Source organism: Oncorhynchus kisutch, linkage group LG13 (genome assembly GCF_002021735.2).
Source record: "Oncorhynchus kisutch isolate 150728-3 linkage group LG13, Okis_V2, whole genome shotgun sequence".
Taxonomy (NCBI): Eukaryota; Metazoa; Chordata; class Actinopteri; order Salmoniformes; family Salmonidae; genus Oncorhynchus; species Oncorhynchus kisutch.
Genome location: NC_034186.2, coordinates 40,166,103 through 40,186,928, shown reverse-complemented (window position 1 = coordinate 40,186,928; position 20,826 = coordinate 40,166,103). Strand labels below are relative to the sequence as shown.

At 43.0% G+C, this 20,826-nt stretch overlaps 1 protein-coding gene and 1 long non-coding RNA gene across 5 annotated transcripts in view; one reads left to right on the top strand and one right to left on the bottom strand.

Annotated features, from left to right (window-relative positions):
• atp13a3 (ATPase 13A3) overlaps positions 1 to 12,170 on the bottom strand; it is a 62,491-nt gene extending 50,321 nt beyond the window's left edge. For all 4 annotated transcript variants that reach the window (XM_020498716.2, XM_020498719.2, XM_020498718.2 and 1 more), the window contains exon 1: positions 11,976 to 12,170. The gene's annotated coding sequence lies outside the window, so the exon portion shown is untranslated. The remainder of the gene's footprint in view (positions 1 to 11,975) is intronic.
• On the top strand, positions 9,725 to 15,939 carry LOC116353077 (uncharacterized). The gene is made up of 3 exons (XR_004202399.1): positions 9,725 to 9,919; positions 15,702 to 15,767; positions 15,903 to 15,939. It is a non-coding gene; the product is annotated as an uncharacterized LOC116353077 (long non-coding RNA).
• Positions 15,940 to 20,826: the final 4,887 nt, after the last annotated feature.

The following is a 20,826-nucleotide window of genomic DNA, read 5'->3' as shown; positions in this document are numbered from 1 at the left end:
ATGTTAAAAGAAACCACCAGCTTTCATATGTTCTCATGTTCTGAGCAAGGAACTTAAACGTTAGCTACCCTCACCACCTGGGGGCGGCCTGTCAGGAAGTCCAGGATCCAGTTGCAGAGGGAGGTGTTTAGTCCCAGGATCCTTAGCTTGGTGACGAGCTTTGAGGGTACTATGGTGTTGAATGCTGAGCTGTAATTAATGAACAGCATTATCACATAGGTGTTCCTTTTGTCCAGGTGGGAAAGGGCAGTGTGGAGTGCAATAGAGATTGCATCATCTGTGGATCTGTTTGGGCGGTATGCAAATTTGAGTGGGTCTAGGGTTTCTGGGCTAATGGTGTTGATGTGAGCCATTACCAGCCTTTCAAAGCACTTCATGGCTACGGACGTGAGTGCTACTGGTCTGTAGTCATTTAGGCAGGTTGCCTTTGTGTTCTTGGGCACAGGGACTATGGTGGTCTGCTTGAAGCATGTTGGTATTACAGACTCAAATCAGGGACATGTTGAAAATGTCAGTGAAGACACCTGCCACTTTGTCAGCACATGCCCGTAGCACACGTCCTGGTAATCCGTCTGGCCCCGCAGCCTTGTGTATGTTGACCTGTTTAAAGGTCTTCCTCACATCGGCTACAGAGAGCGTGGTCACACAGTCGTCCAGAACAGCTGATGCTCTCATGCATGCCTCAGTGTTGCTTTCCTCGAAGCGAGCATAGAAGTGATTTAGCTCGTCTGGTAGGCTATTGTCACTGGGCAGCTCACGACTGTGCTTCCCTTTGTAGTCTGTAATAGTTTGCAAGCCCTGCCACATCCGACGAGCGTCGGAGCCGGTGTAGTATGATTCAATCTTAGCCCTGTATTGACGCTTTGCCTGTTTGATGGTTCGTCGCAGGGCAAAGCTTCCGGGTTAGAGTCCCACACCTTGAAAGCGGCAGCTCTACCCTTTAGCGCAGTGCGAATGTTGCCTGTAATCCATGGCTTCTGGTTGGGGTATGTACGTACAGTCACCGTGGGGACAACGTCCTCAATGCACGTATTGATAAAGCCAGTGTATTCCTCAATGTCATCGGAAGAATCCCGGAACATGTTCAGTCTGTGATAGCAAAGCAGTCCTGTAGTTTAGCATCTGCTTCATCTGACATTTTTTTTTAATAGACCGAGTCACTGGTGCTTCATGCTTTAATTTTTGCTCGTAGGCAGGAATCAGGAGGACAGTTGTGGTCGGATTTACCAAATGGAGGGCGAGGGAGAGCTTTGTATGCGTCTCTGTGTGTGGAGTACAGGTTATCTAGAATTGTTTTTCCTCTGATTGCACATTTAACATATTGAGAGATTTGGTAGAACTGATTTAAGTTTGCATTTTAAAAAAAGTCTCAGACCACTAGGAGCGAGTGGTTTGGGTGAGTGGTTTCCTGTTTGCTTATTTCCTTATACAGCTGGCTGAGTGCGGTCTTAGTGCCGGCATCTGTCTGTGGTGGTAAATAAACAGCCACGAAAAGTATAGCTGAGAACTCTAGGCAAGTAGTGTGGCCTGCAGTTTATCACAATATACTCAACTTCAGGCGAGCAAAATCGTGCACCAGCTGTTGTTTACAAATATGCACAGACCCCCCCCCCCCCCCCGTCTTACCGGAGTGTGCTGTTCTATCCTGCTGGTGCAGCATATATCCATGTCGTCGTTCGGCCACGATTCCGTGAAGCATAGGATATTACAGTTTTTGATGTCCGGTTGGTAGGATATTCGTGATCTTACCTCGTCTAGTTTATTGTCCATTGATTGCACGTTGGTGAGTAATATTGACGGTAACAGCAGCTTTCCTAGTTGTCTTCTGCGGGTCCGGACGAGACATCCGGCTCTTCATCCTCGGCGTCGCTACCTCTTGCGAATAATTGGGATGTCTGCCCTGTGGGTTGTTTGGAGAATATTGTGTGAGTCCTGCTTGCTGTTGTTGTTGAAGAAGAAATCTTTGTCTAATCCGAGGTGAGTGATCGCTGTCCTGATATCCAGAAGCTCTTTTCTGCCGTAAAATAAGGTTGCAGAAACATTATGTACAAAATAATTTACAAATATCGCGAGAAAGAAAAAACACATAATAGCACAATTGCTTAGGAGACCATAAAACGGCGGCCATCTCCTCCAGCGCCATCTTGTACACCATGCGTATATGTGTTTGTCTATGCTTGCATTGCTTCACAGTCCCACCTGTTCCATAAGCTGTATTTTTACCAGTTTTTTTTAAATACATTTTTTACTGCTGGCATGAATTACTTGATGTGGAATAGAGGTCCATGTAGTCATGGCTCTATTTAGTACTGTGTGCCTCCCATAGTCTGTTCTGGACTTGGGCACTGTGAAGAGACTGGTGGCATGCCTTGTGGGGTATGCATGGGTGTCCGAGCTGTGTGACAATAGTTCGAACAGACAGCTCGGTGCATTCAACATGTCAATGTCACAAATACAAGTAGTGATACAGTCAATCTCTCCTCCACTTTGAGCCATGAGAGATTGACATGCATATTATTAATGTTAGCTCTCTGTGTACATCCAAAAGCCAGATGTGCTGCCCTGTTGTGAGCCAAATGCAATTTTCCTCAGTCCCTCTTTATGGCACCTGACCAAGCGACTGAACAGCAGTCCAGGTGCGACAAACCTATGGACTTCTCTCCATCTTAGCTACTGTTGTATCAATATGTTTTGACCATGACAGTTTACAATCCAGGGTTACTCCAAGCAGTTTAGTTTCGTCAACTTCACTAGATATAATTTCAGCGTGCCATTTCACGTCAACAATGTTCAGTCTTCGGGGGTACCAGTTCGGGCTCCCCATTTCAGCAGAAAAGCGCAAAATTTCACATTTATTCTATTTTAATCTAAAGCACTTTACGCTTTCAATGATGGGGGTTGCTGGTTTGTCTTGGCCTTGGAAGGTAAACCGCAGGGCAGGGACTAGAAAGGCCACCCTCTATGTGCTGAGGCCCATGGGCTTGGAGTGCAAACAGTGCCAGGCTACTGAAGGGACTTGCACCATGTCAGGATATTTCTCGCCCCAACTCCGGATCAACATGGGCAGACCTGTTACAGACCACAGTCTTTGAGCTCACCTGTGAAAAGTACCCAGGCATCGGCTCAAAGGCCTGGGGGAGATTGGTGCCGCGCTTCTCAAGCCCTCCATAACCACCTCCAAATCTCCAGTTTGGCAAGAACACCCTGTACTAACTTGAGCTTTCCAGAAAGCAGAGTTTGGTGGTCAACAGGGCAAGGTCAGAAAGAGGGGCTCTAACTGTACTGTGATGGTGAACACTGCAGCCAGATGCAGAAAAAGTAACGAGGTACTTTTCTTCACATCTGAAATGTTTAATTATCCTAATCAATTCATCCCAAAAATGGAATGTACATCATCAATGGGAAACAAATCATGGCAAAACATGATGCCGAAGAGCCTCAATATTTCTTCTGCAGTTGGCACATTCATGAGGAAACCAAGAGGAGACTGTCAAGTCTTAAAATAAAATCTGACACCCAAACTAATCTATTAACAAAGACTTACCTCCAAGATGCTCCTGATCAAAGAAAATAAAAAGAAATATGGGCTAGTGGATAGCATTTTATTCCTCAAAGGCAGTTTAGTTATTTATTCATCACAGTGACCATCAACTAACAGTTTTAGAATACCTACTAATTCAATGGTTTCTTTATTTTTTACACTGTATAATAATATTGGAGACATGAAAACTATGAAATAATGCATGTTTATTTGTAATACATTTGATAGTGTGTAGATTGAGGAATTTAAAGAAATATACATTTTAAAATAAGGCTGTAACGTAACCAAACGTGGAAAAAGTCAAGGGGTCTGAACACTTTCCGAATGCACTGTACGTACATATCCCAACCAGAAGCCATGGATTACAGGCAACATCCTCACTGAGCAAAAAGTTACAGCTGCCGCTTTCAAGGAGTGGGATGCTTATAAGAAATTCCACTAAGACCTCCGACAAGTACATCATACAGACAAAGCGTGAATACAGAACTAAAATCGAATCCTACTACGCCGGCTCTGGTCGTGTAAACATTTGACACTTACATGCAACTTCTGCTATCAAAATACGAAGACCGCATTGAAAAGACGGGAGACACAAAAGTCGTTTTGTGGTCTGATTGTGTTCAGATCTGGCTGACCACGTCAACAGGTGGTCAGGGATGCATTGTGTGCAGATTTCTCCTCTGAACGCAATCAGGCTACCGAAAGCGCATACAATGAGCGACGCCATCAACACTGCTCCCACAAGTATCCAGAAAACGTATGTTTTGGGAGTAAGAGGAACATTTTCATTATAGCGTTGGAGGAAATACGTTCCTAGCATGAGGAACGCGTTTGTTGGCCTCAAATGTGAGGGGGTAGCAAATATTTTGAAAATATATTTTTGGTTTGGCTAGCGTTATGCTAATCCTTTTACAATCCCTTTAGTGTTGCTTGCTAGCTACAGAGGCTAGCTTGCTAGTTAGCTACTGCAATTAGGTGTGTTATTATATTTACCAGTGTGCGTTTGTAGAGCGCACTCTGGCATTTGAATATAGCGCGGGATAAGGGAATCCGGACACACTGTAGACATTTAAATGTAGACGCATGACGCTGTCAGAATTCCATCAGAGCACTAAAGCTGCACAAACTGTCAAGTCGAGACACTCGGTGGAGGTGGTAGGGCTTGGAAACTATCAGGGATTACAAAGGGAAACCCAGCCGCGAGCTGACCAGTGACGTGAGCCTACCAGACGAGTTAAATGCCTTCTGTGCTCGCGGCGAGGCACGCAACACTGAACCAAGCATGAGAAGACCAGCTGTTCCAGTCAACTGTGTGATCCCTCTCTACGTAGCTGATGAGAGTAAGACCTATAAACAGGTTAACATTCAGAAGGCCGCGAGGCTAGACTGATTACCAGGACGCATACTCAGACCATGCACTGACCAGCTCGCAAGTGTCTTTACTGACATTTTCAACCTCTCCCTGACCCAGTCTGGGAGAGACTGCGCACATGTTTCAAGCAGACCACCATAGTTAGGGCCCTATAAAATCTGCGATGCAGAGAACGCAGATGGAATCCAGACAAACAGAATGCAATACTCAAAAATGAATTTAACTTAAGGAATCAACTATATTGATTATTTATAAAATAGCCTAAGTTTATCGTAAGAAATTAACAGAATGCATCAGTGATTCGTATTTCCTGCAACTTTCTGAAGAGACAATAAGAATTCTCCATCTCTGTATGTGCGGTGCACGCATGTAGCACTTTCTGTTAGTGAAAAGTGTTCTGGTAGATAGAAAGGGTTCCCCAAAGACCTATTTTAAAGTGTGATTGAGAGCAGAAACTTGAGAAAAATAAATGATTTTACAGGGCCTGTGCCCAAGAATGCCAAGGTAACCTGTCTAAATGACTATTGCCAGCTAGCACTCACATCTGTAGCAATGAAAGGCTGGTCATGGCTCACATCAACACCATCATCCCAGACACCCTAGACCCACTCCAAATCGCATACCGCCCCAACAGATCCACAGATGACGCAATCTCTATTGCACTCCACACTGCCCTCCTCCACATGAACAAGAGGATCACCTGTGAGAATGCTGGTCATCGACTACAGCTCAGCATTCAAAACCATAGTTTCCTCCAAGCTCAGGACCCTGGGACTAAACACCCTCTGCAACTGGATCCTGGACATCCTGGATCCGGAGTTGAGGCGAGAAATTGTATGTTACCGTGAAATTCTTACGTACAAGCCCTTAACCTCTCTGGGATATTCGGGACGGTAGCGTCCCACCCCGCCAACAGCCAGTGAAAGTGCAGGGCGCCAAATTCAAAACAAAAATCTCAAAATTAAAATTCCTCAAGCATACAAGTATTTTACACAATTTAAGATAAAATTCTCATTAATCCAGCCAGTGTCTGATTTCAAAAAGGCTTTACAGCGAAAGCACCACAGACGATTGTTAGGTCACCACCAAGTCACAGAAAAACAGCCATTTTCCCAGCCAAATAGAGGAGTCACAAAAGCACAAATATAGATCAAATGAATCACTAACCTTTGATGATCTTCATCAGATGACACTCATAGGACATCATGTTACACAATACATGTTTTGTTCGATAAAGTGCATATTTATATCCAACAATCTCATTTTACATTGGCGTGTTATGTTCAGTAGTTCCAAAACATGGTGATTTTGCAGAGAGCCACATCAATTTACAGAAATACTCATAATAAAACATTGATAAAAGATACAACTATTATACATGGAACTTTAGATGAAATTCTCCTTAATGCAACCGCTGTGTCAGATAAAAAAATTAAAAGAGCAACCCATGCAATAATCTGAGAATGGCGCTCAGAGACCAAAACGTTGTGGAGTCAACATTAGTCAGAAATAGCATTATAAATATTCACTTACCTTTGATGATCTTCATCAGAAATCACTCCCAGGAATCCCAGTTCCACAATAAATGTTTGTTTTGTTCGATAATGTCCATAATTTATGTCCAAATAGATACTTTTGTTAGGGCGTTTGGTAAACAAATCCAAACGCACGCGCAAGTCCAGCCGAAAGGTTGGTCGAAAAGTCCAAAAAGTTATATTACAGGTCGTAGAAACATGTCAAACTAAGTATAGAATCAATCTTTAGGATGTTAACATAAATCTTCAATAATGTTCCAACCGGAGAATTCCTTTGTCTGTAGAAAAGCAATGGAACGCAAGCCAACTTTCACATGACCGCGCGTCACGAGCTCGTGGCAATCTGCCAGACACCTGGCTCATTCCCCTCTCATTTCGGCCCACTTCACAGTAGAAGCCTCAAAGTTCTAAAGACTGTTGACATCTTGTGGAAGCCAGGGGAAGTGCAACATGACCAATATCCCACTGTATCTTCAATAGGGCATGAGTTGAAAAGCAACCAACCTCAGATTTCCCACTTCCTGGTTGGAATTCTTTCTCAGGTTTTCACCTGCGGGGACAGAGTCCAAAACTTTTCAGTCTCCTGAGGGGGAAAGGTGCTGTCGTGCCCTCTTCACGACTGTCTTGTGTGTTTGGACCATGACAGTTCGCTGGTGATGTGGACACAAAGGAACATGAAACTCTCGACCCGCTCCACTTCAGTCCCGTTGATGTTAATGGGGGCCTGTTAGGCTCACCTTTTCCTGTAGTCCACGATCAGCTCCTTTGTCTTGCTCACATTGAGGGAGAGGTTGTCCTGGCACCACACTGCCAGGTCTATGACCCCATCCCTATAGGCTGTCTCATCATTGTCAGTGATCAGGCCTACCACTGTTCTCGTTATAGCAAACTTAGTGGTGTTGGAGTCATGCTTGGCCACGCAGTTGAGGGTGAACAGAGTGTACAGGAGGGGACTAAGCACGCACCCGAGGGGCCCGTGTTGAGGATCAGCGTGGCAGATGAGTTGTTGCCTGCACTTACCACCTGGGGGCAGCCCGTCAGGAAGTCCCGCATCCAGTTGCAGAGGGAGGTGTTTAGTCCCAGGGTCCTGAGCTTAGTGGTGAACTTGTTTAAAGGTCTTGCTCACATCGGCTACGGAGAGCGTGATCACACAATCGTCTGGATCGGCTGGTGCTCTCATGCATGCTTCAGTGTTGCCTGCCTCGAAGCAAGCATAAAAGGCATTTAGCGCGTCTGGTAGGCTTGCGTCACTGGGCTTCCCTTTGTAGTCCGTATATATTTCAAGCCCTGCCACATCGAACGAGTGTCAGAGCCGGTGTAGCAGAACTCAATCTTAGTCCTGTATTGACGCTTTGCCTTTTTGATGGTTCGTCTGAGGGCACTCCTTGAAAGCGGCAGCTCTAACTTTTAGCTCAGTGCAGATGTTGCCTGTAATCCATGGCTTCTGGTTGGGAAATGTACGTATGGTCACTGTGGACAACGTCATCAATGCACTTATTGATGAAGCCGGTGACTGAGCTGGTATACTCCTCAATGCCATTGGATGAATCCAGGAACATATATTTCAGACTGTGCTACGCTACAGTCCTGTAGAGTAGCATCCGCGTCATCTGACCACTTCCATATTGAGCGATGGCTCAAGACTACTTTAATATTATAGATCTCGCATCAACAGTGACTGACAAATAGACACTCCCAGCCCTCGTCTTACCAGACGTAGCTGCACTGTCCTGCCAATGCACAGAGAAGCCAGCCAGCTCTATATTATCCGTGTCGTCATTCAGCCACATCTTGTTGAAACAGAAGATATTACAGTTTATGTCCCGTTTGGTAGGATAGTCAATCGTCCAGTTTGTTTTCCAATGATTACACGTTGGCCAGTAATATGGAGGGAAGTGGTGGTTAACCTACTCATCCTGTGTTCGTATACTCATACTAAGTGCACAAATTGTGACGTAAATTGAGCATGTAGTATGCTTATTGGTCATAGTATGGATATAGTTAGTATATCAAAAGTTCCCGGACGTCATACTAAATTCACAAGCAGTAGACACTATTGCCGTGCTTTTAGGGCCCATAATACAATTCTTCAGAAAATGGATGTGGCTTCACAACAGTTTCAGATTTGAAGCAAATGGTGGAAAATATGCAGCCGAAGTCCGACAAGAGAGAATACAAATTCATTGCTTTAATTAATTATGGACAAATGTTAAGAAAATGTTGAGCAATGTAATAAAGTAATGACTTTTCAAATAAGTCACACGTTATGTTGGCTGACAATTTGTTAGCTATGCTATCCTTACACACCGCTTATCATTACAGTAGTATGTACTGGTACGTTAATGGTACGTTAACTAGCTACCTAGTGTAACTAATATATCGGACTTGCCAGTATATTTACTATATGCCATCTAACTAACTACCCAACGTTTATTGACTTGATAATTCATCATTCTTAGCTAAGTGGTATAGACATTGTGTTTCTCAATGGACATTGTTAATTCACTCAGAGCACTTTCTGTGCCAGAGCGCAGAATAACTGATGAATTTACGAACACTCAACACCCGTGGAATATAACCAGTGTCAGTAAACTTCGTAAAAAAAACATAATTAAATTGTTGCCAGCAGCACAGCACAGCACAGCACAGCACAGCACAGCACAGCACAGCACAGCACAGCACAGCACAGCACAGCACAGTTACACTCACCAACGCTCTGGATAACATGAACAGCCTAACCAGCTCTGCTATGGCGAGTAAAATGGCCAGAGTGAGATGTCCTCTCATTTGTGTCTGGAAGTAACTAGCCAACGTTAATTTGGGTGCTTGACTGCCGTTATGACATCAGAACTCTCAGATCAACCCTATTCCTCAGCCAGAGCGTCCAGTGTGCGCTCTGAACCCCCTGAGAGCGAAATGCTCTGAAAAGTTGGCAAAAAGTTGCATAGCAACAGCATCAACTTCCTGTAGACAGGCAAAGCTCCTAGTACGCTCAACTGAAAGGATAGCGTTCATTTACAAATGAACTAATAGTATGTAGTATATACTCATTAAGTATGTAGTATGTTAGTATGGGTAATTGAACACAGCTAGGGATTTCCAATAGGCCGATGGCACAACATGGAAACTGTAGCCTACTGTTCAGATGAGTTAAATGGAAACTGAAATCTTGACTGACTGTAGAACTATAACCTCATATAGCTTTAATATTAACTCCTGCAGAATTAATCATTTCTAGTTGTAAAATTATACACCAAATGTAGGCAAAATGTTAACTTGAGAACAGGTGTGAAGAAATATTATTTCTTTCATCATCTTGAGAGAATGCAAATGTCATTTGTAAACTTTCCAGTTCTCTTTTGTTATTACATTCTCCCCCCAGTCCCTAAACGCCTTTGCTCTACAAAAGAAGCAGGGATGACAGAAAACTTTCCCGACGTCAACTAGATTGAAACTATTTCCGACGTTCTGGTGAGCATGGGTTTATTTAGTCTTCTAGGGCAACATATAATGACAGAAGAGAAGCTGCATGCATCTAATTATAGAGATGACTTACAACAACAAAAAAACGTACCAATATGTCGGAAATTATAAGCAGAAAAGTATCTAAATCATGCAAAGCATAATCATGCACCCCGTCAACAACATACTTCCGCAGTCTGACTGTAGCCTCCAGCGCATTTTCTATATTAGCGAGTTATGGTCGGTCGGGTGCAAGCCTCAGATTTCCACATATAGTTGGGCGGTTGCGAATGGGTTATTAGCAATTGCGGGCGGGTGCGGGTGAACAAACAGCTGACTGGGCACCACTAATATGAATACATATACACACATACATATCTCTCTACCTCAATTACCTCGTACCCCTGCACATCGACTCACTGGTACCTTGTGCATATAGTCAAGTTAACATTACTCATTGTGTATTTATTCCTTGTGTTATTATTTTTATATTTTCTCAGCATTGTTGGGAAGGACCTGTAAGTAAGCATTTCACTGTTAGTCTACACCTGTTGTTTACGAAGCATGTGACAAATAAAATATGATTTGATCAGGCTGATCACTTGTATCCTAAGGTTTACTTAATTTATTTGATTTGAGCAAAGCCCTAATTTCCTGAAAGAGCAACTGCCACTAAAAAAAACTACTTCTCGTATAGGAAACAGACTGTGGCATCGATTTGAGTTAAACATTTATTGTCAAAATGTACTACTACCTGTAAATAGGATAATTTGGGTCATGATGTCAGTCACGTCTAAAACAGAGTTGTGAGACTTGTGGTTGTGACTGCATCACAACGTCAATGAAGTTTCGGCTTATTTCACACATGCTCACAGCACCCAAGTGATCATCAATTCAGAGTCCAGAAGCACACAACCCAAGCATAATTTGGGTTGACTTTGGATATCCCTATAGGGGTTAGTTAGGGTACATTTGTAAATTACACAATGTACATGGGACAATGTTAAAATTCCAATAGCTCCAAATTTCAATGACTTAAAAACCTTGAACATACTATACATTGTAGAAATGTATATACAAACATTGAAAGCATTTAACGAGAACTAAAAGGTGTGCAACATGAAAATATTGCCTAATTAACATTGTGAAATTTATTGACAGTCTTTCACTAGCCCTCTGGGATAGCCTGAGTGATGGGCCTGGAGAAATGTAACCACTCAAATCCATAGACAGCTATGGAGGAAAGGACTGACTATCCATGATATAACAATTATAGTTTTAACCATGTTTTGAGGCTATACAGTGTTTGTTTACAAACATTGGAGTAAAACAAGCTTATATTTTGGTTTCTGATGAGGTACAAAAGTTGAAGCTCATGAGGCATTTTTTTGTCATATTCAAGAATCAATGGGTATAGCTTTAATTTATACGTCCAAAGATGGATGTAGTAACTAAGGATTCCAGCTTTAAAACGAATTCCTCTAACCTGCTACGTTAATACTCCTAACCTGCTGCGTAAATTATCCTAACCTTGTCCGAAAAGTCAGTTCTGCTAGTCAAAACCGGCAGACCTGCCAGCCTGAGAGCGGTGCAGTAGCCACTAATTAGATACAGACAGCGATGATACACACTAGCTAGCTACCTAACGTTAGTTAGTAGCAAAAGCAAATAGTCGTGTTGTTGTCATCTTGGTTATTTTAGCCAGACAACTCTGTCATAAACGGCATACAATACCAGCTAGCAAAGCTTAGCTAAATTAGCTTATGTTTTCTTCAGATAATATCATGAGTGTATCTCGCTAGCCCTACTCTTTCAGCTGTCAATGTGAAACTACTTACTTGGGTCAGGAGAGACGGCAGACAACCGACATGAGGAATCCCCATTTGATTATACACATGGGAACGCAATTCGACCAGGTCTATCTAACGTTACACTCATGGCTGAGGATGACTGGCACTGTGTCTAGGTTGCTTTCTTATAGACAGCTAGCTAGCCTATATAGCACGCTCCAACATTACATGGGGGTGATGTGGAGGGTTCAAATGAAATTAATAAAGACACTTACCAGAACCACCTGGACTCTCTGAAGATCACCTGAGAGTCATAGTAAGACGAGAACAGCTATTGTTAAATGGGAAAACGTTGTTGAAGAGTCAAATAGTTCCTTAGCTAGCTGGCCATCTATATTTTAATATCTAACGTGTTTGACAGCTCAGTGGAAGAGCGAGCGAATGAGTCGTCGAATGAACTGCCTGAAACTGGCTCACTTACCAAGAGGATGTTTGTCACAGGATATGAGATCACGAGAGAACCTACGCAAGGTGAAATGGCACACATTCTTTCCTTATGATATCTTCTATTCATTCACCTCGTTGGGTCACATTTGTTGTCTTTAAACATTACAATCTAGCGTTACATTTCATTCATGGTTGTACTCTGCATGCATAGCCACAGCATGAATAGGCTAGTGGCCAATCCTCAAAAAGGGCTTTAGTTTTTGAGATACCCCTGAGATAGAACAAAAGACAACCATGTTTTTTCACATCTCTGTCTCCCAGTTATTAAATGGATGGTTGTTAAAAAATATTTTACCTCAAACGTGGTTAAATATATAGATATGACACACACTAAACTCAAAATGTGTGCGGCCTGTGGTCATCATAGAGGGGACAGAAGGCACGTCCATGTTCAATAGACTAAGCTTTTAGGAATGGGGTCATAATAGCTTATAGCCAAAACGGTTCAAACGCTAGAAACATTTATATAAAAAAAAATACATTTATTTTATTGGCTTCAGAAATTGCCAGAATCTTATGTTTACCACAGAGAGAGCGATATTTTATCTGTTCTCTACCATTCCTGGTTGGCAAAGTACCAGGATGTCTCTGGTTTTGGATCTGAATTTAGAGAACTGAATTTGAAAACTGAATCTGAATGCATCCAAGAACTTGAGTGCCTTCAGAAAGTATTCATAGCCCTTGACTTATTCAACATGTTGTATTACAACCTGAATTCAAAACGGATTAAATTGATATTATTTTCTCACCCATCTACACACAATACCCCATAATGACAAAAATAAAATACAGAAATATCTAATTTACATAAGTATTCACACCCGAGTCAATACTTTGTAGAAGCACTTTTGGCAGCGATTAGATTACAGCTATGATTCTTTCTGGAAAAGTCTCTAAATGATAATGCCCTCAAAACTGGTGTTTGGAGGATATATTGGAATGGGGGTTGTTAGGTCCGAGACTAAGTCGAGGGTCGGCAAACTGTGCCAATATATCCTCAGGCTTCGAGGGCATTATCACTTTTATACAACAGGTTACCAACATATTCAAATAATGATTGACATATTTTAATTAAAAACGTTATTTTGCTGAATTTATTCATACTATTTAATCCTTCCACAATAAATAGTCCTGACACAAATCTAGGGTTGCTACCGCCGGCTGGTCGTTCGTTCTATCGGTTCGGTTGCTCAGGGGCGCAACTTTGGTTTTAGAAGTGGAGGGACCTAAAAAAATATATATATATATATATTTTTATCCAGTCGTATAAACACTCCAAACAGCCTATCCGACCGCTTGGAGGCATCTGCATTGTCCTAAAGCAAACCGTTACCTCGTTCTGTATCACATTCCATTTATAAAACTGGGGGGGAATGTGGGGGAGACATTCTCCCCAGTGCATTTGTTTAAGTTGTTTTCTAGTGAAATTTATTTGGATACATCCATAACAATGAGCTAATGAAGCACAATTTAATCTGTCATAGAACATTTCTCATTCTCAGGACACTGTTGTTCAGAGGAGCTAGCCAACAACGCAGCTAACACAATCACTTCAAACTGAAGCTGGAAAGACTGCAACTAGCTGCACTTTGTTTCATTGTACTTTTTTTCAATTTATATTTCTTTGAAATATCCATAAAAATGATGCCCGCTGATTCATGATTTCGACTGATTGAGAAACGCTGCCTGCCTGTCTGTTTTGTTCATTACAATGGGACAGCTGGAGATCAAATTTGAATATTGAAACAATATTGCAAATGTCAGAGACAGACAGCAAGGTTTATACAAATCTCTACTGTTGAAAATATAATGTTAGTCTAAAAGTAATGTGAGATAATGTCTATATGCTTTTTATAGTGCAGATCAAGTATATTAATTGTTTGGCTGGGCTGATGAAACAGTGGATTGCGCAGTCAGATGAAACAGAGTAAATAGGCATTTTTACATCATAAACTTAGCCAGTAGTAACTTTTGGCCTTGTGTTTTAGGTTATTTTCCAGCTGAAAGGGTAATCTCCCAGTGTCTGGTGGACATTAGACTGAACCAGCTTTCCTCTACGATTTTGCCTGTGCTTAGCTCCATTTCGTTTCTATTTTATCCTGAAAAACTATCGTCCTTAACCATTACAAGCATACCCATAACATGATGCAGCCACCACTATGCTTGAAAATATGGAGAGTGGTACTCAGTAGTGTGTTGTATTGGATTCACCCCAAACATAACACTTTGTGTTCAGGACAAAAAGTGAATTGCTTTGCAGTATTACTTTAGTGCTTTGCATTATTACACACAGACTCCATACAACTTATGTGACTTAAGTCCCCCCCAAAATACTGAAATGATTTAGGCTTGCCATAACAAAGGGGTTAAATACTTGATTCAAGACATTTCAGTTTTTCATTTTTTATTATTTGTAAAATTAAAATAAAATAATAACACATAATTCCACATAATTAATTTGACATTATGGGATGTTGTGTGTAGGCCAGTAACACAAAATCTCAATTTAATCTATTTTAAATTCAGGTTGTAACACAGCAAAATGTGGAAAAAGTCAAGGGGTTTGAATGCTTTCTGACGGCCCTGTAGCATATGCATAGTATGCTACTATGATGTGCAAAAGCTCTAATAGCTTAGACCGGCTTGAATACATCCCATATCTATCTTTCCTCAAAGTGTGGGCTTCTATGACGTACTCACCAATCCTAAAGAAAAACAAGAAAGCCCATTCAGGACTGCTGTTTCAGATGTTTTAATCCTTGCTCCCAGTCAGTTGTGCAAACAGAATTCCACATATTTATATGGACAAGACAGTTTGTTGTCATTTGCCCCAGTCTCAGAAGGGAAAATAATAAATCTCAGGGTCTGGACCCTCACAGCCCACAGGCTGGGGAATGCCAGCTCAGCACTCAGACGACATCAGAATGAATACAAGGCACTGGCAGTGACTTGGTTTCAGGACCTGCATTTACAATATGCATGTGTGCTGTGCTGGTTTCTGCATGCCTGACACAATCTCTTTGGCTGCTATAATAGCCTCCACTCTTCTGGGAAGGCTTTTCACTAGATGTTGGAACATTGCTGAGGGGACTTGCTTCCATTCAGCCCCACGAGCATTAGTGAGGTCGGCACTGATGTTGGGCGATTAGACCTGGCTCGCAGTTGGTGTTGCGGCAAATCTGACCACGACTCCATTTTGCTCCTCCCTTCCTATAGGCAGAAATTCAAACAGGAAGCACCCATGCTACGGACAAGGCAAGGTGACGGGGAATATGGCAGAATATAAACAGAGTAGTCGTTCCCTCCGCAAGGCAATCAAACAAGCAAAATGTCAATATCGAGACAAGGTGGAGTTGCAATTCAACAGCTCAGACACAAGACGTATGTGGCAGGGTTTACAGACAATCACGAACGACAAAAGGAAAACCAGCCATGTCACAGACACCAACATCTTGCTGCCAGACAAGCTAAACACATTCTTTGCCCACTTTTAGGATAGCACAGTGCCACTGACGTGGCCAGCTACCAAGGACTGTGGGCTCTCCTTCTCTGTGGCCAACGTGAGTAAGACATTTAAACGTGTTAACCCTCGCAAGGCTGCCGGCCCAGGCGGCATCCCTATCCGCTTCCTCAGAGCATGCGCAGACCAGCTGGCTGGTGTGTTTACTGACATTTTCAATCTCTCCCTTTCTCAGTCTGCTGTCCCCAGATGCTTCAAGATGGCCACCTTGTTCCTGTACCCAAGAATGCAAAGGTAACTGAACTAAATTACTATTGCCCCGTAGCACTCACTTCTGTCATCATGAAGTGCTTTGAGAGACTAGTCAAGGAGCATATCACTTCCACCTTACCTTTCACCCTAGACCCACTTCAATTTTCTTACCGCCTCAATAGGTCCACAGATGATGCAATCACCATCACACTGCCCTATCCCATCTAGACGAGGAATACCTATGTAAGAATTCTGTTAATTGACTATAGCACAGCATTCAACACCATAGTACCCTCCAAGCTCATCATTAAGTTTAAGGCCCTGGGTCTAAAACCTTCCACTTCGCTGATCCTCAACACTAGGGCCCCACAAGGGTGCGGGCTCAGCCCCCTCCTGTACTCCCTGTTCACCCATGACTGCGTGGCCATGCACTCCTCCAACTCAGAGGGCTCTCGGAGTGTGGTGTCAGGAAAATAACCTCTCACTCAATGTCAACAAAACAAAGGATATGATCGTGGACTTCAGGAAACAGCAGAGGGAGCACCTCCCTATCCACATCGACGGGACAGCATTGGAGAAGGTACCTCGGCGTACATATCAGTGACAAACTGAAATGTTGCACCCACACAGACAGTGTGGTTAAGAAGGCGCAACAGCATCTCTTCAACCTCGGGAGGCTGAAGAAATTTGTCTTGTCACCTAAAACACTCACAAATTTCTACAGATGCACACTTGAGAGCATCCTGTTGGGATGTATCACCGCCTGGTACGGAAACTGCACCGCCCACAACCGCAGGGCTCTCCAAAGGGTGGTGCGGTCTGCACAACGCATCATCGGGGACAAACTACCTGCCCTCCAGGACACCTACAGCACCCAATGTCACAGGAAGGCCACTGCCTGTTCAACCCGCTATCATCCAGAAGGCAAGGTCAGTACAGGTGCATCAAAGCTGGGACCGAGAGACTGAAAAACAGATTCTATCTCAAGGCCATCAGACTGTTAAACAGCCATCACTAGCACAGAGAGGCTGCTGCCTATATACAGACTTGAAATCATTGGCCACTTTAAATGGAACACTAGCCACTGTAATAATGCCACTTTAACAATGTTTACATATCTTGCATTACTCATCTCATATGTACAGTCGTGGCCAAAAGTTTTGATAATGACACAAATATAAATTTTTGTATGATGGCAATTTGCATATACTCCAGAACGTTATGAAGAGTGATCAGATGAATTGCAATTAATTGCAAAGTCCCCCCAAAAAACATTTCAGCCCTGCCACAAAAGGGCCAGCTGACATCATGTCAGTGATTCTCTCGTTAACACAGGTGTGAGTGTTGACGAGGACAAGGCTGGAGATCACTCTGTCATGCTGATTGAGTTCGAATAACAGACTGGAAGCTTCAAAAGGAGGGTGAGGCTTGGAATCATTGTTCTTCCTCTGTAAACCATGGTTACCTGCAAGGAAACACGTGCCGTCATCATTGCTTTGCACAAAAAGGGCTACACAGGCAAGGATATTGCTGCCAGTAAGATTGAACCTAAATCAACCATTTATCAGATCATCAAGAACTTCAAGGAGAGGGGATCAATTGTTGTGAAGAAGGCTTCAGGGCGCCCAAGAAAGTCGAACAAGCACCAGGACCGTCTCCTAAAGTTGATTCAGCTGCAGGATCGGGGCACCACCAGTACAGAGCTTGCTCAGGAATGGCAGCAGGCAGGTGTGAGTGCATCGGCACGCACAGTGAGGCGAAGACTTTTGAAGGATGGCCGGGTGTCAAGAAAGGCAGCAAAGAAGCCACTTCTCTCCAGGAAAACATCAGGGACAGGTTGATATTCTGCAAAAGGTACAGGGACTGGACTGCTGAGGCCTGGGGTAAAGTAATTTTCTCAGATGAATCCCCTTTCCGATTGTTTGGGGCATTCGGAAAAAAGCTTGTCCAGAGAAGACAAGGTGACCGCTACCATCAGTCCTGTGTCATGCCAACAGTAAAGCATCCTGAGACCATTCATGTGTGGGGTTGCTTCTCAGCCAAGGGAGTGGGCTCACTCACAATTTTGCCTAAGAACACAGCCATGAATAAAGAATGGTACCAACACCTCCGAGAGCAAATTCTCCCAACCATCCAGGAACAGTTTGGTGACGAACAATGCCTTTGCCAGCATGATGGAGCACCTTGCCATAATGCAAAAGTGATAACTAAGTGGCTCGGGGAACAAAACATCGATATTGTGGTTCCATGGCCAGGAAACTCCCCAGACTTTAATCCCATTGAGAACTTGTGGTCAATCCTCAAGAGGCAGGTGGACAAACAAAAACCCACAAATTCTGACAAACTCCAAGCATTGATTATGCAAGAATGGGCTGCCATCAGTCAGAATGTGGCCCAGAAGTTAATTGACAGCATGCTAGGGCAGATTGCAGAGGTCTTGAAAAAGAAGGGTCAACACTGCAAATATTGACTCTGCATCAACTTCATGTAATTGTCAACAAAAGCCTTTGGCACTTATGAAATGCTTGTAATTATACTTCAGTATTCCATAGTAACATCTGACAAAAATATCTAAAGACACTGAAGCAGCAGACTTTGTGAAAATTAATATTTGTGTCATTCTCAAAACTTTTGGTCATGACTGTATATACTGTATTCTATACTATATATTGTATCTTAGCCTATGCCGCTCTGACATTGCTCATCCATATTCTTACTTAATTCCATTCCTTTACTTAGATGTGTGTGTGTTAGCTTTACAACATTCCAGCCGACGCCTGGCATTGGCATGGTGATCTTCGGCTTGTGTGCGGCTGCTCGGTCATGGAAACCCTTTTCATTAAGCTCTCAACGAACAGGTCTTGTGCTGACATTGCTTTCAGAGGCAGTTTGGAACTTGGTAGTAGGTGTTGCTACTGAGGACAGACCATTTCTACGCACTACGTGCTTCAGCGGTCCCGTTCTGTGAGCTTGTGTGGGCTACCACTTTGTGGCTGAGCCGTTGTTCCTCCTCGACATTTCCACTTCACAATAACAGCACTTGCAGTTGACCGGGGCAGATGAACTGACTTGCTGGAAAGGTGGCATCCTATGATGGTGCCACGTTGAAAGTCACTGAGCTCTTCAGTAAGTCCATTCTACTGCCAATGTTTGTCTGTGGAGATTGCATGGCTTTGTCCTCGATTTTATACACCTGTCAGCAACGGGTGTGGCTGAAATAACCGAATCCACTCATTTGAAGGGGTGTCCACATACCTACCTACACATTCAAGAGTTTTTCTTTAGTTTGACTATTTTCTACATTGTAGAATAATAGTGAAGACAAACTATGAAATAACACATTTGGAATCATGTAGTAACCAAGAAAGTGTTAAACAAATCAAAATATATTTTAGATTTTTCAAAATAGCCAAGCTTTACCTTGATGACAGCTTTGCACTCTTGGCATTCTTGTCCAACAGTCTTGAAGGTGTTCCCACATATGCTGAGCACTTATTGGCTGCATCCCAAACCATCTCAATTGGGATGATGTCGGGTGATTGCGGAGGCCAGGTCATCTTATGCAGCACTCCATCACTCTTCTTCTTGGTCAAATAGCCCTTACCCAGCCTGGAGGTGTGTTGGGTCATTGTCCTGTTGAAAAACAAATGTAGTCCCGCTAAGCACAAACCAGATGGGATGGCGTATCCCTGGTAGCCATGCTGGTTAAGTGTGCCTTGAATTCTAAATAAATCACCAGCAAGTATCACCAGCAAGTACCCCCACACCATCAGTCCTCCATGCTTCACGGTGGGAACCACACATGCAGAGATCATCCGTTCACTTACTCTGCGTCTCACAAAGACACGGTGGTTGGAACCAAAAATCTAAAATTTGGACCCATCAGACCAAAGGACAAATTTCCACCGGTCTAATGTCCATTGCTCATGTTTCTTGTCACAAGCAAGTCTCTTATTGTTACCCTTTAGTAGTGGTTTCTCTGCAGCAATTCAACCATGATGGCCTGATTCACACAGTCTCCTCTGAACAGTTTATGTTGAGATGTGTCTGTTACTTGAACTCTGAAGCATTTATTTAGCCTACCATTTACACTGAACAAATATATAAACTCAACATGTAAAGTGTTGGTCCCATGTTTCAAGAGCTGAAATAAAAGTTTTAAAAAAAACGTTATTTCTCTCAAATTTGGTTTGCCTTGATAATCTATCCACCGACAGGTGTGGCATATCAAGAAGATGATTAAACATGATTATTACATAGGTGCACTTTGTGCTGGGGACAATAAAAGGCCACAAAAATGTGTAGTTGTGTCACACAATATGCCACAGATGTCTCAAGTTGAGGAAATGTGCAATTAGCATGCTGACTGCAGGAATGTCCACCAGAACTGTTGCCAGAAAATGTCATGTTGATTTCTCTACCATAGGCCGCCTCCATGTCATTTTAGAGAATTTGGCAGTACGTCCAACCAGCCTCACAACCGCAGACCATATGTAACCACGCCAACCCAGGACCTCCACATCTGGCTTCTTTACCTGCTGGATTGTCTGAGACCAGCCACCCAGACAGCTGATGAAACTGGAGGAGTATTCCGGTCTGTAAAAGCCCTTTTGTGGGGTAAAACTAATTCTGATTGGCTGGGCCTGGCTCCCCAGTGTGTGGGGTCTATGCCCTTCCAGGCCCACCAATGGCTGCACCTCTGCCCAGTCATGTGAAATCCATAGGGCCTAATGATTTTATTTAAATTGCCTGATTTCCTTATGAACTGTAACTCAGTAAAATTATTGAAATTGTTGCATTTATATATTATCAATTTCTTGGGATACCCGTCATTCTTGTCACAGACCAATGTCTTCAGCAGACATGTCAAAGGATATGTAATGTGAAGAATGTGCTTCACAGTTTTG